Here is a 25,026-nt window from a genome sequence, read left to right as displayed (position 1 = left end):
CTATAAATATATTTTATGGATGATGTTCGAAGCAAATTAATCCTGGTAAATTCCCTTATTTTAAATGTATGGACTTCAAAATTACAAAAGCACAGTTCAAAATCACTTTTATTTATAGTGCATTCTCTTTTTGCAAATTGATTTCTTGTAGCTACCATTTCAATTAAATACTGTGAACATATTTTTTTCACTTTATTATATGATATGACCTATTTTTTTTGCCGCACAATGGATTCTTGTTCAGAGTTATTTTCTAATAGATCACATGCATGAATTACTCTAAAGCTTATCACCAGTATCTGAGATGTTACTCGTAGGAGGCAAAGAGAAGAGCACTGGAGAGAGAACTAGGGCCCAATGCAAAAAACGTTGTGACTGGTGTTATTTCATGTCCTTGGTGGTAAGTTAAGGCAGTGCTTGCTCCACACATCTTTTACCACAGTATTATGAAATTAATTCTGGAGCTTACAATATGTGATAAGAATGTTTGCCCACATTCATTGCATGGAATTCAGTTGTGGTGGTGGCATGTTCTTGTTGTTGTGCTGCTGTGTTTTTGTACTGCATTATGTTGTTGTGTTGTACTGCGTTGGTTGTGTTTCATTCCATTTTGATTATTTTGTTGGGATATGCCATGTTATGCTTTAATTGTATTATTTTGATGCTTTTATTTGGTATTGTGTTATGTTCTGTTGCTTATTTTATATGACAACAAATGCTGCTTTATAGTCTGCCAAAAGCAGCAGATTCAGTAAGAAGCAACACCTAGCCACTTTCTAAGCTGTTTTGCCAAGCGGTTCAAACAGAGATCCACATGCGGACACCCTCGGTCAGAATGGTGGTTCTGTTGTGCTTTTGAGAATCTTAGGTAACATATACAGTTTAGGTCTTCTTGGAAATTGTGTAGTCAAGAATTATTTGGTTTTATCATCTATCCGGTCCATGTCAAGTGCTATGGAGAGCAATTTGTGAAATACATCCATAATTCCCAAAGTTGGATCAGCATTCATCCACATGTATGTGGTAGTGTCTGCCACATGTGCCTGAATTTTGGATTGGTAAAAGCAGTTGTCCATTATTATCAATGCACCACCTTTATCTGCCTTTTGAAGAATGTTGTTAGGATTCCTGGCCAAATTATATAAAGTACTGTTCTCTGCTGCACTGAGGTTGAATTTTTTTTTAATCTTGTTTGATGTATCTTATTAATCTTCTGAACCAATTGTTCAAACAGATCCAAAGTTTTATTATAAATTGGGGCTACAAACGATCCTTTGGGTTTTAATACTGGAAAGGATGTCTCTTGCTGGATATTCTGTACTGGAATTATGTTTTTAAAGAAATTCCATAATCTCAAAACTCGCATCAATTTAAAATATAGAGGTGCCTTTGTTCAATACCGCTATTTGAGTGTTTGTCGGTGGAATGGAACAAATTTTAATCACTAGACTCTGTTCTGGCTCCTGAAGCCTTTCTTTATTTTTTATTTTTCCTCTATTACCTTTTTCTTGATGTGGCTCAAGACAAACAACCTGGTACAAAAAGGGGTGGTGATAGACGGAGTATCTGAACCAATCAAACACTCACACCCAGTCAACAGATCTAGGTTTAATCCATCACCGTTCTTTAGCCCACTCTGCCACCCCAGTTCAGACATGGCCATATGCAAATCAGTCTGACCCTGTGCCTCATGGGACCAGTCCAGCCCGAACTGCCAAGCCATGCCTTCCGTGGACCGGAAACAAGCTTCCGAGGACCAGTTTCTGGCATTTCAGCCGTCTTCAGCCCGGCTTGCTTGAATCCAGTGGCAAAGTGAGCAAGGGACTCACGTCTGAGCATACCCTGCCAACTTATGGCGAACAAAGTGGTACAAAAGGGGGTGGTGATGGACGGAGCATCTGAACCAATCAAACACTCACACCCAGTCAACAGATCTGGGTTTAATCCATCACCGTTCTTTAGCCCACTCTGCCACCCCAGTTCAGACATGGCCATATGCAAATCAGTCTGACCCTGTGCCTCATGGGAACAGTCCAGCCCAAACTGCCAAGCCATGCCTTCCCTGGACCGGAATTAAGCTTCTGAGGACCGGTTTCTGGCATTTCAGCCGTCTTTAGCTCGGCTTGCTTGAATCCAGTGGCAAAGTGAGCAAGGGACTCACATCTGAGCATACCCTGCCAACTTATGGCGAACAAAGTGGTACAAAAGGGGGTGGGGATGGACGGATCATCTGAAGCAATCAAACACTCACACCCAGTCAACAGATCTGGGTTTAATCCATCACCGTTCTTTAGCCCACTCTGCCACCCCAGTTCAGACATGGCCATATTCAAATCAGTGTGACCCTGTGCCTCATGGGAACAGTCCAGCCCGAACTGCCAAGCCATGCCTTCCCTGGACCGGAAGCAAGCTTCAGAGGACCGGTTTCTGGCATTTCCGCCGTCTTCAGCCCGGCTTGCTTGAATCCAGTGGCAAAGTGAGCAAGGGACTCACGTCAATGACCATTTTCAATAGGGGAATCTAAAATGTACTTATCAGAAGGTACTACAAAGAGAGCTGAAATGAAAGACCAAATAGAGGCCATGGCTTGAAATCTTTCATTGGGTAGAAGATAGATTCGTATGGACCACCCTACAGTAGAGGAAACTTTTTACTACATAAAAAGTTAGCTGAGGTACCATGAATATGTAGCCTTTATATTTTTCTTTGCACAAGTACAGTCTGATTTTTTCAACAATGAAAAAAGCATCATGAAATCTTAGAAGGATGCATTTATGTTTCTAAAATTTATGGCATGATTACAAATTTGGCGACCTAACTTGCATTGTGCAGTGGTGACGGTCTCAAGGACACCGCCAAGCCCCCGGTATCCCACCCCCCATATTTGGATGTTCCTGATGTGCTCGCGTTATGATGGCAGTGGTCACCCGATGGAGGGAGACCATCGCGTGTGGTGGCTCGAAGTTTTCCCCACAATGTTAATGCATATGTATGTATTTTAATGTGTATAGGTAGAAAATAAACATATGCATTGGACATATGGAGACAGTGCTTATACAAGCAATGTCCAGCAGCACGGGTATACAGCCATTGGAAGAGTGCAGGAATGTTCGAGTGGCTTAACTGTGCCTATGGTGATGGCGGTGTGGATTTCCCACATGGACAAGTGTCAGCTGCAAAGGTGGGACCTGGAAGCTGGGCTCCGTGACTGGAAGTGAAGTGGAACTGGGACATAAGGTATGTTTAACCTTATTTCTTTTGTTCCCACGGGGTTGAGTGTGGCGGTCTCCCTTCACAGTCGGCTTGGTAGTAAGGTACATCTAATCTGCACAGCGGGTAAGGTGTCTGGACTTCTACCATCAGCAGTTTCAGCCTGTTAATCCGTCACAACAGGGTGAGAATTCGTGGCTGTTGTGGCGAGAACCAGGCAGTATTATGTCTATGGGACCACTAACATCAAAATACAGCTGGAGAAACGCCAAGACGGTGGGCAGGGACTCCGACCCCATCGTGACTGTGGTATGAAACCTCTAAAGTCGTAATCAGGCCTTAAGTTTTAGTTGTTTTAATGCAGGAAGAGAGGTGCAGCATAATTGATAGAAAAAACAACTTTAGGCAAAGATGGCACTTGTTTATTTGTTGTGCTGCTACGAATTTCCACCAGAGAAGTACCCTGCATGAAAGGTTGTGTTGCACACAGATATTCTTTAAGTGGTCACAATTGCAATTGTGTGGTTCCAGTGGCTGTGGTCATTTGAGGTGTTTTCTTTGGGATGAGTGAGGGAGTCAGAGTGCACATCCAAAGTAATAGTTTGATGTATTTAGTGTATATATCTTTCTGCCAGGACGTCCAGTATTATTTGCTGCTTGTTAATTTAGTAGTATTTATTACTGCATTTAACAGTTACATTTGCCAAGTGTGTTATAAATATAGATCTCTATATACATTTGAATGTTACTCATTTGATATCTGGGGTAGCCTTTCTGTTAGAGAGCATTGCATAAATAAAACCCCAAGCCTCATTTTAAGAAGAGAATCTTTGATGTGTGTTTCATTTTATAAGGTGAAACCCCTTTCTAGGTGTTTTGTCTTTTATGTCTCCTGCTTCGTTGTGTTTAGGCCCTTGTTTGAGAGTTGTATTTTGAGGGCGAGGTAAGACACAGGGTGTTGAGTCATGAATCAAATGTGTGAGTCTAAAGCAACTTGTAGAACTCACTTTCTGAGCAGCCACTTGATTCCAATGGCAATATTAACTGCAGTTACAAGTCCCATCAGAATTATGAGGTCTGTGAAAGCGCAAGTGAACTTGTGCCTTCTCCATACACTGCCTATGTGTAAAAAGAAAAAAGAGACGTTTCTCGAGCTATACTAGATCTAACCATTGCTTTTTCTTCGAATTTCAATGGTTTTATATTTTTTAATAAAAATGTGTTCTAAATTGCAGAGCTTCCTGTCATTGAGGGGAGGGCCATTAGGTAGAGTGTGGAACAGTAGAGTGGAGGAGAGTCTTGTCCAATGTACTTTCATAGATCGCACTGTTCAGAGTTGAGTAGACTGGATTTGAGTAGAGTGTAGTGTGGTACAGTGGAGTGGTGGACAGTGGAGTGGTGTAGGTTGGAGTGGCCTAGAGTGGAGTATTGCAGAGTGGAGTGAGTTACAGTAGAGTTGAGTTAATTGGAGTGGTACAGAGTGGAGTTGAGTAAAGAGGAGTGGAGTAGTGTACTGCGTTGTGAATTGATAAATACTGCAGTGGCCTGTTGTATAGGACACTGGTACGGAGTGCACTAGAGTGGACAGGTGTAGTGTAGAATTGAGTGAAGTGTTATAAATTGGAGTGGCGTCTTGTAAAGTACAGTGGAGTGGTGCGTTGTAGAATATTGGAAAGTGTCACAGAGTAGAGTAGAGTGCTGTACACATGGGTGTAGGGGCATAAATCGAGTAGAGGGTTGTACCGCATAGTGTATTGGCATAGATTTGAGTACAGTGTGTGTAGAGGCTGGTACAGTGGATTTGCAGAGTGTGGTATAGTGGGATGGTGTAGAGTGAAGTACACTGCCATAGAGTGAACTAATTGTAGTGCAGTGTGGCACATTGGAATAAAGACCAGTGGAGTGGCATAGCATAGAGTGGAGTAGTATGTTCTAGAGTACAGTGGTGTGGAGTCAAGAAGAGTAGAATGGTGTAGTACTGTGGACTGGTATGTTGTTGAGTGTAGGTAAATGTTGTAACAGGGTGCATTAGACAAGAGTTTCACAGAGTGGATTAAAGGGTTATACAGAGGACTAGAGTACAATGGGGTACAGGATTGCAGAGTGTTTTGGGATACACTGTCGTTTAGTTGAGTGACATAGAATAGCGTACATTGGAGTGGCATTGAGTGAAGTAGTGAAGCATAGTGGAGTAGTGTCTCATATAGTAGAGCATATGAACGTGGATAGAGCAGCATAGAGGGAGTTGCGTAGTGTTGTAAAGTGGAGTAAAGTGTTCTATAGTGCTATAGAGTAAAGTAGAGTGCTGTACATTGGTAGTGACATGAGTGCATTGTTGTACAGTGTAGTGCTATGCAGTGGAATTATGGAGCTCATTACGATGACCGTTGACTAGCATAGAGTGTAGCTGCGTACAGTGAAATAGCGTATACAGGAGGGCCATAAAGTACAGTGAGGTACATTGGAGTGGCGTGGAGTAGAGTTGCACACAGTGGAGAGTCATAGAGTGGAATAGCATACAGTGGAATGTTTTTGAGTAGAATGGTGTAGAGTGGAGTGGTGTACAATAGTGTGTCATACAGTAGAATAGCGTACAGTGGAGTGGGGAAGAGTGGAGTGAAGTGGGGTGTGGTAGAGTGTAATTGCGTACAGTGAACAGGCGTGGAGTTCAGTGGCATAGAGTGGAGTGGCATACATAGAAGTGAGGTACAGTATAGTAGCATACTGTTGAATATTGTAGAGTGAGTGGTGTAGAGTGGAATAGAGTATGGTTGAGTGGCATATAGTGGAGTGGTATACAGTGGAAACACATACAGTGTAGCAGCATAGAGTGGAATGGCATAGAGTGCAGTAGTATAAAGTGGGGTGGAATACATTGGAGTGCTGTAAAGTGGAGTGAAGTAAAGGGGGGAAAGTGGAATAGCATAGAGTGAAGTGGTGAGAATGGAGTTTCAAACAGTGGAATACTGCAGAGTGGAGTAGTGCAGAGTAGAATAACGTACAGTGTAGTGGCATAGACTGGAGAGCAGTGCTTAATTTGTAAAAAAAATAAGTGCTTGGCCCTCATCAGAAGGCCACCTGAGTTTGCACCACACACTTCCACTGTACTTACACAACTACTAACCATCACACTGAAGTCTGACAATTCAGACTGTTAGAGGGAACCAACGCTTTATGAAGGGCTTGGGTGGCAGGTATTACTTGTTTTTAAAGTATATTGAGTTAACAAACTACTGTTTATCTGCTGATCTTTAAGTTACACAAACATTGCCACAATGTGGCAGCTGTTATAAGTGCAGGTTCAGGCAATTAAGGGCCGATGCGGAGCACCAGAAACCACCGGCTCAAATTAAGCACCGCTGGGGAGGCTTAGATTGGAGAGGTGTAGAGTGGAGTGGCATAGAGTTGAGTGGTGTAGAGTGGAGTGGTGTGAAGTAGAGCAGAGTAGAGTGGAGTGGCGTACTGTGGAGTGATGTGCTAAGGAATGGCGTATCGTACAGTGGCATACAGTGGAGTGCCGTACAGTGGAGTTGTGTACAGTATGGAGTGAACTGGAGTACATGGAATTTGGTAAGACTGGAGTGTCTTACAGTGGTACAGCATACAGACAAATTGTGTACATTATAGTGGTGTACTGTGCAGTGACGTATGATGGCATGTTGCAGAGTGTACTGGCAGACAGTGGAATAGCATAGAGTGGAGTAGCATAGAGTGAAGTGGCATAGTGTGGAGTGGCGTAGAGTGGAGTGGTGTGGAATGGACTGGCATAGAGGGGTGTGAGGTACTGTGTAGTGGTGTACCGTCAAATAGCATAGAGTGGAGTAGAGTAGAATGGTGTGGCATACAGTGGAGTGGCATAGTGTACACTGCACATGGGGTACAGTGACGTAGCATACAGTGTAGTGGCATGCAGTTTAATTGTGCCGACTGAAATACCCTTGAGTGCAGTGGCGTTCAGTGGAGTGTCATAGACCTGAGTGTTGTAGAGAGTGAAGGAGGGTAGAGTAGAGTGATATACAGTTTACTAGCGTATTGTGGAGTGGGGTAAAGTGGAGTGTTTGTAGATTGAAGTTGCATACAGCGGAATAGAATAATGTGTAGTGGCTTAGAGCGAAATGGCATAGACTAGAGTGGCATAAACTATAATAGGATGTAGTGGAGTACTGAAGAGTAGCATAACATTGCATTTACAGATGTAAATTGTAGTGACATAAGGTTGAATGGCATTCAGTGGAATAGTGTAGAGTAACATGGCATAGAGTGAAGTGTCATATAGTAGAATAGTGTAGAGTGTAGTAGCACAGAGTGTAGTGGTGTAGAGTGGAATGGTGTACTGTGTAATAACATACATTGGATTACTGTAGAGACGGGTGGCATATAGTGGAGTGGCATACAGAAGAGGGCGTAGTGTGGAGTAGCACACAATGGAATAGTGAATAGCACAGTGGTGTTTCACTAAAGTGGTTTACAGTGGAGTAGAAGAAAAGATTGGAGTGGCATAGAGTGGCATAGCATAGACCGAAGGCTCATTGAATGTAATGTGCTAATTTAAATAGATGTAGCCTAAAAGTGTGAGAACAGATGTAGATGTAATGTGGCAGGAATGCACATTATGAGGTGTAATAGTAATTTTTGGTAGTATGTGTGAATAGTGTTTGTAGTTTTAAAGTTATACGCTTTAAAATACTTAGTAATATATTGTGCCTTGGTATACCATTTTAAGTTTGCCGTATACTGCAGTACATGCGGATAGGAAGGCAGTATGTGATTGGCTAATGGCTGTGTTTATCAAAAGTAAAAGGCAACCATGTCGTTTTGGCTGCGTATGCATTCTGTGTTTCGCTGCATTCGGGGTTCTGGTCCGACATGTAGGGAAATAGTAGCTTATATCGTTGTTCCCTACTTATTAACAATTTAATAAAGTGGTAATAGGAAAAGAAATGTGTTTATAGCTTTCTATATATTGTTATTGCAGTTTACGGTGAAAAACGCATTTTCCTGAGTTTTTTTAAGTAGGATGTTATTTGTAGGTATTACCGCAGTTCTCCATAGACTATTTTGTGCAGATTTAAATATGTTAATAATAGAAATTCCACTGTAGTACACTATATTTGTGAAAGAATTGTAAAATATAGCATAGAACTATTTCCATCTTAAAATTCAGATAACTCGCACATCTCCATACATAGTCATCTCACCTCACTTGCCACACTACATTAACTATAACTCACCCCGTCTCCATCCACTATCTATGCACTTGCATACTACAGACATTGCATCATGTTAATTCACTGCATTTATAACAACACTTATGACAGGTGAAATTACATGCAGCTACATGCATCAAAATCAAAAATAGCGATTCCTAATGTGCAAATAATAAGGAATTGCAATGCATGAAGCTGTTCGCGCAAATATACTGATTTGCGAAAACTGCTAATCAGAATTGCGAGTTCCCACAAGAGACGCACAAAATCCGGAAACTACCATTTGCAAAGTCATATTTTGCAATATCACAAATAGCCAAATCTCAATTTGCGAAATTGCAAAAAGCGTGTCTCTTTGGAAGCATGCTGATGAAATCACAACCAGGAAGTCAGCCAGGCCCATGCTTGATTCAGTGCCCAAAGGAGATGAGAGGAGGAAACAGAGTACTGGTGCTGAGCTGAGCCTACACCCAAGTGTGTTTCCTGTAACTATCTATGCAACTGGATGGAGAAGTCAACATAAGGGGATAGGACCATGCCCAGAAAGAGGAAGCTGAAATTCAGCGAGAGAGAACTTGAGAATCTCATTGAGGAGGTGTCCAAGAGCTATGAGAAGCTCTTTGGAAAAATGTCACTCGAAGTGCCAGATGCAGAAAAAAGAAGGATATGGCTGCGCATAAAGAGCACGGTAAATGCTGTGGGTGTCACACACCGCAGCATAGATGAACTACAAAAAGGTGGTACAGCCTGCGTAGCCGTGCAAAAGAGCGTATCACCGAAAGGCTGAAGGGGCACAGGAGGGAGTCCATCTGCATTACCCAACAACACAGCCCTGTAGGACCTGGTGGAGGCAACAATTCAGCCTGAGGCAGTGGTGAGAGTGACCCAGCTGGACACATCCGGCGTGGCAAGTAGCTCACAAGGTAAGATGAATGTAACCATACACTCCTACATATTGTACAATTATGCATATACACCCAGGCCAACCCCAGTGTACCGGTCAGACTCAAGTCCTAGTTTTCTCTCATAGACACAATGCATTATGGGAGTTGTAGAATGTCAGTCAAGTGGGCATTTCAACCCAACAATGGCAAGCAAAACACACCAACACTGCATGGCAGTCAGTGATTGCAGTCAGTGATTAAATGTGAGCCAAGTATGCATAATGTAACACAATAGTAAGATTAACACAAATTAACACTGAACTGTTTCACATCACAGATGCAGCTGAGGTAGACTGGGAAGACAGTGATTGTGTTCACATTGTCAGACCATTATGTGCATGTCAGCCTATACTAAGTCCAATAAAAAGCTGTGCAACACCACTTCGCTGCTGGCACGTCGCTCCGTGGCTGGCTATGCAAATCCATCTGGCCATTACTGTGAGGATGTTGCCAGGACCTCTGCCATGGAACACATCCAGGCTGGTACTGTTGGTGGCAGCAACTTGACAGGGGAGGAGGAGAGTGAGGAGGTATCCAGTCTTAGCAGCCTGTTGGTGCCAGTGACCACAGCCAGGAGGCACAGTTTGCGCAGCACAACACCTTCTGTTGCACATCAGGGTGCTGTGGCCGATGCAGGCGAAAGGCATCTGGGGGTGCATGGCAGGAAGCGCTAGCCAGGCATGTCCTCCTATGTTTGGCCATGGTGATATAACCATGGTATATGACATCCTAGTGATTGATATCCACGGCGTGGAATTTTTTATTTAACGTTATTCTTCTATGCAATCACGGTTATAATTTGCAAAAATCTATGTGTGGCTACACATTGATATATGGGCTCATGTCAATAAAAACTTTTATGTTCGCTATGTAGGTGTTATGTCTCATTATTGCCTACCTCAGAAATAATGTTGGGTGATGTCTGTGTGGTTGGGTTGAGGTATAATGTCAAAATGTAATTTCGCACGGCATATGCGCTGTCACCTACAGTGTGGAAAGCAAAGGGTTAGCCACAGTTATGCATTGACATTTCTTTGTTTAATGTTGTGAATAGGTATATGTGTGTACCAAGTAGATGTCCTTCGCCAAATTCACCCCTGAGCAGACGCGTTTGGATACCACTGTGTTGGAATATATAGGAGTCATGGGTGCTTCCAGGGAATTGTGCCACGATGTCTGTTATGATATGCTTTGCATTGCACACTACTTGCACATTTATTGAGTGATAGTATATCATGTTCCTGAAGATGTATTCATTCACTGCTGGGGGACAAATAGGGACATGCGTACAGTCTATGCAGCTGATCACATGAGGGAATTGTGCTACCTGGTGGAAGTCCAGTTTTGTCTTATTCGAATCCTGTGGGATTGTGGGGAAGGTGATGTGATTGTAGATCCTTGTCATCATGGCATCAAGGAGGTTTTTGAAGATGGGTGAAAGTGAGCATTGTGATTCCCCTCCAGCTATAGCTACTACCCCCTGGAAACTGCCTGTGGCAAGTAGGTGCAGGCAACATAGGACTTGTATGTATGTGGCGATAGCATGGGTCCTACAGGTCTGGTGCAGCATTAGAGTTTCCAATTCTGCTGTTAGGTGCATGATCATTGCACCGTTCAGCCTGTACTTATCGTAGATTTCATCCTCTGTTTGTCCCAGCAATGTGATACGCACTCTGAAAATCCTCTCCAATATTCTCCTTCTGCGCTGGGCTGCTGCATGGATCCTCATCCTCCTCGCAATCATGTAGAGTGCTGCAATTGTGAAAGGCTTCAGGGGCCTTCTGAGTCAGTTTAAAAAGGTTTCTGATTGGTAGCAGATGTGCAAATTTTTTTTTTACTTTACCACCTGATTGTGATTCCCGGTATTCTGCACTTGCTATTTACCGATTTTCCAGAAAATCGTTAATTGTGAGTTCACATGCATTGAATTGCGATTCTTTATTACTAATCGATATTTGCAGTGGCTGTTGTGAGACTCACTATTAAGGATTCACATTATTGGTTCTCGCAAATTTTGTGAGTCCTTATTTTTGCGAAACATTCGTTTTTTCATACTTGGGTTCCTGCATTGGAAAGTGTTGGTTTGCGTACACAAACAGTTTATTTTGCGAATTCCAATTTTTGCGAGGCATTTTTTGCTTGATGCATGTGCCTGATGGTTTTCCCGAACACGTTGCATGGTACAGTGGTAAGTTATAGTTAATGTAGTGGGGCGAGTGAGGTGATCAAGTTATCTGAATTTAAATGTGGTGCGTATGTATAATGTATAAATATGAGTTATAATTATGACATATAACTTTGAAAGTGGTGCTTAGATGAAAAATTAAAGATATTACTATAACTGTGAATTTGCATTGCTTGTGTAATTTAAGTCTGGTTTGTATAATAAACATAAAGAAAGTTTTCCTAACTATCACTTATCTATAATCTTTGTTTTTTATGTGAATTTTGATGGTTGTTGTAATGTTAGTAACAAATGTGTAGCATTGGTACCGTTTAGTGGTGTTAAGTGGATTGTTACTAAATGGAGCATGGTAGAATATTGTGGACAATAGTGTTGTAAAATGTACTGTGGTAGAGTATATTTTGGTATACTGGAGTAAAAGTTAGTAGTATTAGGTACACTGGAGGGGCACACAATAGAATGTAATACAGTGGAGGGATGTAGGATAGAGCTTCATACAGCGGAGTGGCGTAAACTGAAGACCGATACAGTAGTGTGGCATACATTGCAGTGGCATTGAGTGTAGTTATGTTATTTAATACTTGTATTGCGTGCAGCTACCCAAAAGAGTGTCCCAGCGCTAAGGCAGTATGTGAGAGAAACGGCTTCCAGGTCAGAATCGGACGATAAATTGTTGCTGGAACAGTCACGTTTTAAGTTGTTTCCTAAAGATCAATGGGTCGGTAGTCTGTCTGAGTGTTATCGGTAGCCCATTCCAAATGCGGGCCACCTGCACCTGAAAGGTGCAACCCCCTCTACGAGAGTGAGTGAATTTTGGCACAGTAATCAGATGTTGGTGTGACGATCATAAGTTTCTGCCAGGAGTATAAAAAGTCACTTGTTTCCTGATGTAATGGGCCCCTGTGCAATGAGGTGCTTTAAAAGCCTTGAAATGGATTCTGCTACGGATGGGTAGCCAATGTAGGTTCTTCAGATAGGTAGTAGTGTACAGTGCAGTGGTATACCATGGGATACCATAGAGTAGAGTGTGGTAAATATTGCAGAGTGTATTCTGGAACACTGTAGCCACATACAGAGGAGTGTTATGGAGAGGAGTGTTGTATAGTGTTGGGGCATACACTGGGATATCATATGCTAAAACAGAGTACAGTTGAGGACACTCTCCAGTGGGGTAAAGTGGAGTGTCATACAGTGGAGTGGCATACAGTTGAGTGATATACAGTGGGCGTATATAAAGCAGAGTGTCGTACAGTGTAATGTTGTAAAGTGCAATTGCATAAAGTGGAGTACCATATGTTTGAGGGTTGTACAGTGCCGTGGTACGAGAAGAATAGCGTACAATACGGTGGTGTACAGTGTAATAGGGTACTGTTGAATGGAATAAACTGGAGCAACCTAAAGTGTAGTACCATACTGTTACAGGAATGTCTGACATAATATCGACAGACAGAATATCGACATGCAAAAATATCGGAGCAAAAATATCGACAGCAAAAATATCGGAATCCTATCTTCATTAAGGTAAGTACAAAAATATCGAAAAAATAATATCGTAGTACAAAAATATCGGAATCAAAAATATCGTTTTTTTAAATGTATTAATAATAATGTAAAAATAATATTTAAATACATATAATTTTACAACTATTAAATAAAAATATTAAAACAAAATTAAAACTAATACATATACATTTAAAATAAATAAAACACTTAAAAATTTAAAGTAATTTTATTTTTTTTCATCTAATTTATTTGATTTAATGTAATATTTTTTTGTTTTTACCCTGTACGCCTGTACCCCAAAAACTGACCCTGAACCCTAAAAATATCCCTGTACCCCAAAAACCCAAAACTGACCCAGAACCCTAAAAATACCCCTTTACCCAAATACTGAAAACTGACCCTGAACTCTAAAAATACCCCTTTACCCAAAAACTGAAAACTGACCCTGAACCCTAAAAATACCCCTTTACCCAAAAATTGAAAACTGACCCTAAACCCTAAAAATACCCCTTTACCCAAAAACTGAAAACTGACCCTGAACCCTAAAAATACCCCTTTACCCATGAACTGAAAACTGACCCAGAACCCTAAAAATACCCCTTTACCCAAAAACTGAAAACTGACCCAGAACCCTAAAAATACCCCTTTACCCAAAAACTGAAAACTGACCCTGAACCCTAAAAATACCCCTTTACCCAAAAACTGAAAACTGACCCTGAACCCTAAAAATACCCCTTTACCCATGAACTGAAAACTGACCCTGAACCCTAAAAATAGCCCTGTACCCAAAATTAATTATTATTTAATTACCAATTAATTATTAATTAACAATAACAATAAAGTAAATATATTAGCACATTTGCTGTAATTAATTTAATTTAATAATTAATATTATTTTGCCCAATTAATTAATTAGGAATAACAATACATTATATATAAAAAAATTACTATAATTAATGTAATTAAATAATTAATATTAATTAATTACCAACTAATTAATAATTATAAATATGTAAAAAATTATAATAATTAGTTAACTAATTAATAGAAATTAATTACCAATTAATTATTAATTAAAATATGTACAAACATATATCAATTAACCCATAACCCGCTACAGAACATATTTATCAATTAATCAATTAATTAAAAATAATAAAAAACTAATTCTCAATTAATTAATTAATAATTCCTACTAATTAATAATTAATTTAACATAATTAAATTACTTCCCACCCTATTCCCCTATAAACCCACAACCCGCTACAGTAGTAAAAGACAATATTTAATTCAATTACATTAAAAATAAATAATAAAACATAATAAATACAATATAATATACACTAAATTTATTTAAAAATTGATATTAGTAACATCAAAGTTATTAATTTCGATATTATTGACATCGATATTTACAACTTCGATATTACTGATATCATACCAATATCGATATTTAGACTGTCGATATTACTTACCTTCAATATTTTTGTATATCGATATTTAAACTTCGATATTTTTGTATATCGATATTTAAAAATCGATATTTTGTCTGTGTACCCTGTTACAGATCAGGCAGAAGCAGTGAATAACTTGAAAGTTTTAATTCAGATAATGCGGCACAGCAACACAGCATCTGGCTGGCAGGCAGGAACAGTGGCAACTGACCTGGTGCCTAGCAGCAGTACAGGTTCTAAGCATGGTAGTGAGAACACTGAAAGATGCAATGCATTTAAAGAGACATAACATACATAATAACTATATACACAGGATGTAACACATACAGTGGAGTAGAATAAAATTAAGTAGTGCCTAATGTAATAACGTAGAGATTACTGATGTTAAGTCTTGAGATCTACATTGGATGGAATATAGTTGAGTATCATACAGTGTAGTGTCGTACAATGGAATAGCATTCATTATAGAAGTGTAAAGTTTAGTGATGTACACTGAAGTGTTGTTTAGTGGAGTGGAGCAGAATGTAGTTTTGTTAAATGAAGTGGCATACAATAGTCAGTGGTATGCTGCAATGGTGTATACTGCATTTTAGCAGATGTGATTGCCGTAGAGTGGAGTAGTGTTCAGTGGTTAAGCATGCACTCCAGTAGTGTACCATATTGTGGGGCATAGTTGTAGGAGAGTAGGGTCTGCTATCCTATGGTCACCCCAAATTTTTGCTTTTTGCTTCACTGGTTTCTGACTTAATGTGGCTGTGGGCCTGCTAATAAGACCCACAGCCTGCTGTTCTCTCTCTAAATTACTGCCAATGCACTTTAGGTGAATTATGAATTGGAACTGGTTCACCTTATTGGCCCCTGTAACCGTGTACCCTAGGTACCCAGGGCATAGGTGTTTCCAAGGCCTACCAGGGGCTGCAGCAGGTATTGTGCCACCCCTGCCCTGGCCTCCACATTTGACACAACTGGCTGATCACTCAGCTGGGGTAAGTTGGTGTAATCACCTCTTACTTAGGTACAGTATGCCTGTGCCTAACCCTAAACTGGACACATATGTTCCTATCAGCCACTCCTATGGAAGGCCTCATCAATCCTGGAGGCAGAGTGCTTGTAAATATGTGAGATGGTGCTCTAGCATGAGCTGAGCCTGTCTGCAGCTGTCGGGAACCACTCTCTAAGCTGTTCCGGGATATTGCCATACCGTATACTCTTAAGTGCACTATAATCCTCGCGGATAATTCCTATCTTTGGTTTGGCTTTATCAAAACATGTCGAGTAAGGTGTCATACGAATTGGAATACTATCCCCTCGACAGTTCTGTCGACGGGGATAGCATTCCAACCTTCTAGAGGGACACGACATGTGTGTAGCCTTAACGCCGGGTAAAGTTAACCAGAGCCTCAGCATCACAAAATGGATGCTGCTACCACAGACACGAGTCTGGCCTCCTGCTGCTGACCGAAACTCGGCAGATGGTGGCCTGGACAAAGGGTTTCCTGCCTTGGGAGGTGCGAGCACCACCCCAGACAGGGTTTTGTGTATTGGACAGGGCTGAATAGAATCAGACATGCCCGGGGCACACAAGGTGTCCCCGTGCATAGGCCAGTCCAAACCGGTCCTGGGACTTTCCAGACCCAGGCCTGGCGAGGAGCTGGACAAAGGAAAGGGGGTGTAACCACCCCCCTTCCTGGTTCCTCCCAGAGGAGGGATCTAGTAGGTGATCCACCCCTCAGATTGGGAATAAGAGTGGGAGCAGTGCCATTGCACAGCAGATCATCCTGAATCAACTTTAAACAAAGAAGAAGACTGGACTTCGACATTCTGCTGCACAGAAGACTGAAGAGAATCTCCCTTGTGGCCTAGGAGTGGCCACCCTGTGAATACAGGCACCAACCAGCAACTCGACGTCTGCTTTGCCGCCGCCTCCCGCCGGAGCCCGAGCCCAGAGCCCAACAAGAACCAGACTCCCAGACCTCTCAGAGCCCGATCCACAGTCCCTGCAAAGAAGGGACCCGTGGAGGCACCGAGTAACGTGGGACCGGACCTCTTGGAAGACACTTGAAAAGCTGACTGCGCAGCATCTGAGGCATCCTCAACGTTGTGCTTTGGGGACTGAGAACCCCCACCACCGAGCAGCCCTTGCACCGAAGAAGAGCCCTCCAGCATCTCCACGATCTGCGTGGGGCCCTTTTGCATTGTGCCACTCGACGCGCCATCCTGGCCACTAGCCACGTGGTCAGCGGCCATCTTGGCGACAAAACCGACGAACTACACAGCGGGTCTGGTTGCTCCAGACTCACCCAAGCTCCTGTGAAAAGGAGCACTCGCTCTGACCTTGCTGGTCCGAGTGTTAAGCATCTTTCGATTCCTGCGTGGCTTGCATTAGCCAAGGTCTGTTTGCTCCGATCAAGTTGCCGACACCGCCAACAGCGAGAAGCCTGCGTGGGACAGCTCGTGACTGACTCCTGGACGTCCTCGACCCCCGGTCTCCACGTGGCTGCAGAGAGAAGCTACCCAACAACGCCTGTTTGCACCCGACATCGCCTGGTTCCAATCTGGTTCCACGGTAGTCACTGGCTAGTGACTTTGAACATTGTCCCCTCTGCTTTCAGGTCTTCACATCTTCAGATCCACCCTTGGATCCACCGGAACTCTTCACATCGAGCCGCCTGCAGCATCTTCAGCTCCAAGCACCATCGACCAGCGTGACGAAACCTGACACTACTTCGACCCTGTGCACCCGCTTCCTGTGGGTGAGGGAACTCAGCTCCGCCGGTGTTCCTACACTGGTACCCATCTCAAGGGCCTGGGTCTTAAGTTTCAGCTCCATAGGTCACTCGGAAGGTTCCTAACTTTCTAACTTTGTACTTTTTACGCACCATGGACTTTGCATTGGAAAGTGCGTGTACTTTGAACACTGCACCCGAGTCCCGCGGGCCTTTCCCGACTTAGTCACTGCTAGTCTCGAATAGCTCCAGCGATTCCCAAGGCCCTAGGCCTGTTCCCTTTCTATTTGGTATCTCTTATACCACTTTCTTAGTATATGGTTAAGGTGGCCCTTAGGGCTCATCCATATTGTACAACTTTTGTGTATTTTAAACTGTCTTGTGATTTAACGCTTGTGCTTCTGTGCTCATAACGAGTCCAGGGGATTTTATAGTTAATAAATCAATATATATTTTCAATATATATCTGTGTGGTGTCCCTTTCATTTGGTATTCAAGGGGGTTGTGTATGGTATTACAGCTGGCTTCACATGCCTTTCAGAGTTTAGCCTAAGACTGCTTTGTCCACGTTACCACTAGGATAACTGGTCTAGAAGGTTGAATTACAACCATCATCATAAGGGTTGCTTGGCATGGTACAAAGTGATCACTAAGAATTAGTGAGCATTATATACCAGGCCAACTTCTCACATTGGTGAGCAGCGGATTGGGATCTGAGCTTGCTGTTGTTTTACCATTACAATCTTTGAGATTATCAATTGAAAGATCATACAGGTACCTGCTAGGTACATATAAAACAAGACTAGTATACTTAAGTTCTACTGAACTTAGTTGTTGTAGAGCAAAGGGAGTAGCACACCCTGACTACAACTACTAGATAGGTTTAGTAGGTAAACACCAGTGTAGGTAGATTGCAACACATCCACCCACACTAGAGCAATGTCTGGAGCAGAGGGTTCCACTGGGAACATACCTGTTGAGAGTGACCCTCCAAGGGCACCATCCAAATTTGCTATTTTTCCTTTAAGGAATTAAGACAGCTTTGTGTCTTAAGGGGTCTGAGGACAGGGCCTACCCCTACCACAGACCACCTTAGAGAGATCTTGGATCAGTCTGAGGCTCTAAAGACCTCTAAGGCAAACCCCACAGGGGATGCTGAAGGAGGCCATCCTTAAGAGGATGACACTGTAGACACCCCTGTCCCTATCATCCTAGTAGATGAGGAAGCCCCCATCACTGGAGCTCCTCAGGTAGACCCAGAGGAGGAAGAGGAAGAAGAGACAGAAGAGGGGGGAGCAGTGAGTCAGATGATGACAGAAATAGTCAGGTGCTGGTCAGTAGACTGAACCAGGCTAACTTAAGCCTATTTGGGACTGAATCAGGTAACAACCCATTCAGACCCCCAGGTGGACTTAACCAGAAGCCTAGGAGGAGAAGGACTCACTCAGGTGACTCTGACAATTCCCATGCTTCTAGAGGCTCTCATGGTCACTCCAGAAAGGAGATGACTAGCCCTCAGAGAAGGGAACACGAGGCCAAGATGAGAGAGGCTGAGCTTAGGATTCAGAGGCAAGAGTTAGAGGTTGCCCTGGTCCAGGAGAAACTTGCTAGAGCAAGACAGCCTAGAGAGAGTGAGGTAATAGAACCCACTGGTGGCAGCAATATCCACAAGGATAAAGACAGGTCTTTTGATAACAGAAACCTGAGTAAGATTGTGCCCCCCTACAAAGCTGGGGATGACATCCATAAATGGATAACTGCAATGGAGAGAGCCTGCAGAGTACAGCATATCCCTCAGGAGCAGTGGGCAGCAATCTTGTGGCTCTCCTTTGAAGGTAAAGGCCGAGACAGACTCCTCACAGTTAGTGATGGGGATTCTAGAAACTACCTGGTCCTGAAGAGTGCTCTGATTGATGGGTTAGGCTTAACCACTGAACAGTACAGGTTAATGTTCAGAGATACCCAGAAGACACAGACTCAGGACTGGTCTGAATTTGTTGAGTGTGCCACTAAGGCTCTGGAGGGATGGTTGCTGGGAAGCAAGGTTACAGACTATGAAGGATTGTATAATTTGCTGATGAGAGAACAAATTTTAAATAATTGTCAGAACCAGCAGTTGCATCAACATTTGGTTGACTCAGATTTGACCTCTCCCCAAGAATTGGGAAAGAGGGCAGATAAATGGGTAAGAACCAGAGTTAAGCAAAAGAACCAGAACCAGGGTGGTGACCAGAAGAAAACAGACCAGAAGGGTGGGGAGCAGAAATCTAAAGACCAGAAGTCTTCAACAGGGCCCCACACTGAGACAGAGGGTGGGTCCCAAACTTCCAAGAAGAAGAAGAAAGAAGGTCAGAAGAAACCCTGGTGTAAAACTTGTAAAAACACCTCTCACTGGACAAGTGAGTGTAAAAAGGGTGGAGCCCCCAGTACTGCAGCCCCTAAGGCAACTGCACCCACTAGTACAGCTAGCAGTGCTGGTCCACAAACCAAGGGGGTAGTGGGTATCACCTTGGGAACTGAAGGAGATTCTGACCTAGTCAGAACCCTTACACAGGCTGTTCTGATTTGTGAAGGAGACATAGATTTGACCCCTGACGTAAGTCCCAGTAACCTGGCCAAATACAGACAGACGCCTTTGATTAATAACAAAGTGGCTGAAGCTTACAGGGACACATGTGCCAGTGTCACTATGGTGACACCTAACTTTGTGGACCCTGGACAATACATGCCAGGTGATAATTACCTGGTGACCAATGCCAGCAATGTCACTACTACACATAGTGTGGCACTTGTTAACTTTTCCTGGGGAGGGGTAACTGGCCTAAAAAGAGTTGTGGTTAGTGCTGATCTCCCAGTAGAATGTTTGTTGGGCAATGACCTGGAGAACTCTCTATGGTCAGAAGTTGAGTACAGGACTCATGCAGAGATGTTAGGGATATCATCACATGTCCTTGCTGTGACCAGGTCACAGGCCAAAAAGTGCCTCTCTGAACCTCAGGTCTTGGATCCTGGAACAATGGACCAAGCACCTTCCAAGAAGAAGAACAGGAGGGTAAAGGCTGTGCCTTCCCAACTGCCTGCAAGTGAGGATCAGGCTTCACAGGAAACTGATCTTGAGACCCCTGAAGGAACTGTCTCTGAAGAACTTGAACCTGATCAGGTTGAGTTTCTGGGGACAGGGGGACCTTCTAGGGCAGACTTGGGGCAGGCTCAGTTAACCTGTCCTTCTCTTGAACCCCTCAGACAGCAGGCTGCTGCTGAGGCTGCTGGGAATGCTCAAGGTGCCCATAAAGTTTATTGGGATGAAGGACTCCTTTACACAGAGGGTAGAGACCCCAAGCCTGGTGCAACCAGGAGGTTGGTTATACCTTTTGCAATTTAGGGGTTTCCTTCTCTCCTTGGCCCATGATATTCCTTTAGCAGGACACTTAGGCCAGAATAAGACCTGGGACAGGCTTGTCCCTCATTTTCACTGGCCTCACATGTCTGAAGACACCAAGGAGTTTTGTCGCTCCTGTGAAACCTGCCAAGCCAGTGGTAAAGCAGGTGGAACAACAAAGGGCCCCCTAATACCACTACCTGTGGTGGGGGTTCCCTTTGAAAGAGTGGGGATTGATATTGTAGGTCCAATGGATCCCCCTACAGCATCTGGGCACAGATTCATACTGGTGGTAGTGGATCATGCCACCAGGTACCCAGAGGCAATTCCACTTAGGACCACAACAGCTCCTGTTGTGGCCAGGGCCTTACTTGGAGTTTTCTCTAGAGTGGGGTTTCCTAACAGAGGTAAAATCTGATAGAGGTGCCAACTTCATGTCAGGATATTTGACAGCTATGTGGAAGGAATGTGGTGTCAACTACAAGTTCACCACTCCTTATCACCCACAATGCAATGGGCTTGTTGAGAGATTTAACAAGACCCTAAAGGGCATGATTAAAGGATTACCTGAAAATCTCAGGCGAAGATGGGACATCCTACTGCCCTGCCTTTTGTTTGCTTACAGAGAGGTCCCTCAAAAGGGTGTTGGCTTCAGCCCCTTTGAATTGTTGTTTGGGCACCCTGTAAGAGGACCCCTGTGTCTGGTGAAGGAAGGATGGGAGTTACCTCTCAAAAAGCCTAAGCAAGACATAGTGGACTATGTACTTGGTCTCCGCTCCAGGATGGCAGAGTACATGGAAAAGGCATCCAAAAACCTTGAGGCTAGCCAAGAATTACAGAAAGCTTGGCATGACCAAAAGGCTGTCCTTGTTGAATTTCAGCCTGGACAGAAGGTATGGGTGTTGGAGCCAGTGGCCCCAGCAGCACTCCAAGACAAATGGTCTGGACCCCATACAATTCTGGAGAAGAAGGGAGAGGTTACCTACTTGGTGGACCTAGGAACTCCCAGGAGCCCCCACAGGGTGCTCCATGTAAACAGATTGAAGGCATATGTCAGCAGGGAAGACATGGGCTTGCTCATGGCTACAGATGAGGGACAGGAGGAAGAGAGTGACCCTCTCCCAGACCTGCTCACTCAGAACCCTGAGGATGGTTCAGTTGATGGTGTGGCCTTAGGTGGCAGCCTCACTGAGCATCAGCAACATGACTGCAGACAAGTTCTACAGGCATACAGACATATGTTCTCCTTGACACCCAGTCAGACTAACTGGTGTACCCATGTGGTGGACACAGGTGGCAGTCTTCCTGTAAAGAGCAAGATTTACAGGCAACCTGACCACGTCAGGGACTGTATAAAGACTGAGGTGCAAAAGATGCTGGAATTAGGTGTTATTGAGAGATGAGGTTCTGTGTGGATTACAGAGGACTCAATGCTGTCACCAGGACAGATGCACACCCTATTCCAAGGGCAGATGAGCTCATTGACAAGTTGGCTTCTGCCAAATATTTGAGCACATTTGACTTGACAGCTGGCTACTGGCAAATCAGGTTATCTGAGGAGTCTAAAGCCAAGACAGCATTTTCTACCCCTAGTGGGCATTATCAGTTTGTGGTGATGCCCTTTGGTTTGAAAAATGCACCTGCCACCTTCCAAAGGTTGGTGAATCAAGTCCTCACTGGGTTGGATGACTTTCGTGCAGCTTATCTGGATGATATTGCTGTCTTTAGCTCCACCTGGGAGGATCACCTGGTCCACCTGAAGGAAGTGCTTGAGGCTCTGCAGAAGGCAGGCCTCACTATCAAGGCAACAAAGTGCCAGATAGGGCAGAGCAAGGTTGTATACCTGGGCCACCTTGTAGGTGGAGGCCAAGTTCAACCACTGGAGAGTAAGATCAAGACCATCAAGGACTTGTCCCCTCCAACTACCCAGACTCAGGTCGGAGCTTTCTTAGGCCTGACTGGGTACTACAGGAAGTTTGTTAAGAACTATGGGTCCATTGTGACTCCTCTTAATGATCTGACATCTAAGAAGATGCCCAAAAAGGTTCAGTGGACAGAAATCTGTCAAAAGGCATTTGATGACCTGAAGAAGGCCATGTGCTCTGCACCTATCCTGAAGAGTCCTGACTACTCAAGAGAGTTCATTGTCCAAACAGATGCTTCTGAGTTGGGAGTGGGAGCAGTGCTTTCACAGCTTAATGTAGATGGCCAGGACCAGCTCATTGCTTTTATTAGCAGAAGGCTGACCCCCAGAGAGAAACGTTGGTCAGCTATAGAGAGGGAGGCCTTTGCTGTGGCGTGGGCCCTGAAGAAGATGAGACCATACTTATTTGGCACTCACTTCAAGATTCAGACCGACCATAAGCCCCTCTTATGGCTTAATCAGATGAAGGGTGAAAACCCCAAACTACTCAGGTGGTCCATTTCCCTACAGGGGATGGACTTTACAGTGGAGCACCGCCCAGGGACTGACCATGGCAATGCAGATGGTCTCTCCAGGTACTTCCACTTAGAACATGAAGACACAACTGGTCAAGGTTAGTCTAATGTCCCTGCGTTTGGGGGGGGTATGTAGGAGAGTAGGGTCTGCTATCCTATGGTCACCCAAAATTTTTGCTTTTTGCTTCACTGGTTTCTGACTTAATGTGGCTGTGGGCCTGCTAATCAGACCCACAGCCTGCTGTTCTCTCTCTAAAGTACTGCCAATGCACTTTAGGTGCATTACGAATTGGAACTGGTTCACCTTATTGGCCCCTGTAACCGTGTACCCTAGGTACCCAGGGCATAGGTGTTTCCAAGGCGTACTAGGGGCTGCAGCAGGTATTGTGCCACCCCTGGCCTGGCCTCCATATTTGACACAACTGGCTGATCACTCAACTGGGGTAAGTTGGTGTAATCACCTCTTACTTAGGTACAGTATGCCTGTGCCTAACCCTAAACTGGACACATATGTTCCTATCAGCCACTCCCATGGAAGGCCTCATCAATCCTGGAGGCAGAGTGCTCGGAAATATGTGAGATGGTGCTCTAGCATGAGCTGAGCCTGTCTGCAGCTGTCGGGAACCACTCCCTAAGCTGTTCCGGGATATTGCCATACCATATACTCTTAAGTGCATTATAATCCTCGCGGTTAAATGCTATCTTTGGTTTGGCTTTATCAAAACATGCCGAATAAGGTGTCATACGAATTGGAATACTATCCCCTCGACAGTTCTGTCGACGGGGATAGCATTCCACCCTTCTAGAGGGACACGACATGTGTGTAGCCTTAACCCCGGTTAAAGTTAACCAGAGCCTCAGCATCACAAAATGGATGCTGCCACCACAGACACGAGTCTGGCCTCCTGCTGCTGACCGAAACTCGGCAGATGGTGGCCTGGACAAAGGGTTTCCTGCCTTGGGAGGTGCGAGCACCACCCCAGACAGGGTTTTGTGTATTGGGTAGGACAGGGCTGAATAGAATCAGACATGCCCGGGGCACACAAGGTGTCCCCGTGCATAGGCCAGTCCAAACCGGTCCTGGGACTTTCCAGACCCAGGCCTGGCGAGGAGCTGGACAAAGGAAAGGGGGTGTAACCGCCCCCCTTCCTGGTTCCTCCCAGAGGAGGGACCTAGTAGGTGATCCACCCCTCAGATTGGGAATAAGAGTGGGAGCAGTGCCATTGCACAGCAGATCATCCTGAATCAACTTTAAACAAAGAAGAAGACTGGACTTCGACATTCTGCTGCACAGAAGACTGAAGAGAATCTCCCTTGTGGCCTAGGAGTGGCCACCCTGTGAATACAGGCACCAACCAGCAACTCGACGTCTGCTTTGCCGCTGCCTCCCGCCGGAGCCCGAGCCCAGAGCCCAACAAGAACCAGACTCCCAGACCTCTCAGAGCCCGATCCACAGTCCCTGCAAAGAAGGGACCCGTGGAGGCACTGAGTAACGTGGGACCGGACCTCTTGGAAGACACTCGAAAAGCTGACTGCGCAGCATCTGAGGCATCCTCGACGTTGTGCTTTGGGGACTGAGAACCCCCACCACCGAGCAGCCCTTGCACTGAAGAAGAGCCCTCCAGCATCTTCACGATCTGCGTGGGGCCCTTTTGCATTGTGCCACTCGACGCGGCATCCCGGCCACTAGCCACGTGGTCAGCGGCCATCTTGGCGACGAAACCGACGAACTACATAGCGGGTCTGGTTGCTCCAGACTCACCCAAGCTCCTGTGAAAAGGAGCACTCGCTCTGACCTTGCTGGTCCGAGTGTTAAGCATCTTTTGATTCCTGCGTGGCTTGCATTAGCCAAGGCCTGTTTGCTCCGATCAAGTTGCCGACACCGCCAACAGCGAGAAGCCTGCGTGGGACAGCTCGTGACCGACTCCTGGACGTCCTCGACCCCCGGTGTCCACGTGGCTGCAGAGAGAAGCTACCTG

Source organism: Lissotriton vulgaris, chromosome 4_1 (genome assembly GCF_964263255.1).
Source record: "Lissotriton vulgaris chromosome 4_1, aLisVul1.2, whole genome shotgun sequence".
Classification (NCBI taxonomy): Eukaryota; Metazoa; Chordata; class Amphibia; order Caudata; family Salamandridae; genus Lissotriton; species Lissotriton vulgaris.
This window is presented reverse-complemented; position numbering follows the sequence as displayed.